The 216-nt window shown below is 45.4% G+C and overlaps 1 long non-coding RNA gene across 1 annotated transcript; it reads right to left on the bottom strand.

The window, feature by feature from the left end:
- Nucleotide 1: 1 nt before the first annotated feature.
- On the bottom strand, nt 2–216 carry LOC104807104. The gene is made up of 2 exons (XR_770719.1): nt 160–216; nt 2–49 (listed from the first exon to the last, which is right to left on the bottom strand). It is a non-coding gene; the product is annotated as an uncharacterized LOC104807104 (long non-coding RNA).

Consider the following 216-nt stretch of genomic DNA (forward strand, 5'->3'; position numbering starts at 1 on the left):
ACCCGTTGCAGCACGGGCGCTGAGTCACCAAACTGCTCCCACCACAGCCCTGCATTGTTTATCACAAACACACACTATTGTATTCAAAATTTCAAACCTCGAGAAATTTCCACAGTTTCAACAAATAATCAGCATCAGACAGTTAATCTGTAACTGTACCTGGTGGCACTGTATCCCTTGCTTCCATCGCAAGGTTACAGCCGAACATTCCCTTTG

This window comes from Tarenaya hassleriana, unplaced genomic scaffold (genome assembly GCF_000463585.1).
Source record: "Tarenaya hassleriana unplaced genomic scaffold, ASM46358v1 Cleome12546, whole genome shotgun sequence".
Classification (NCBI taxonomy): Eukaryota; Viridiplantae; Streptophyta; class Magnoliopsida; order Brassicales; family Cleomaceae; genus Tarenaya; species Tarenaya hassleriana.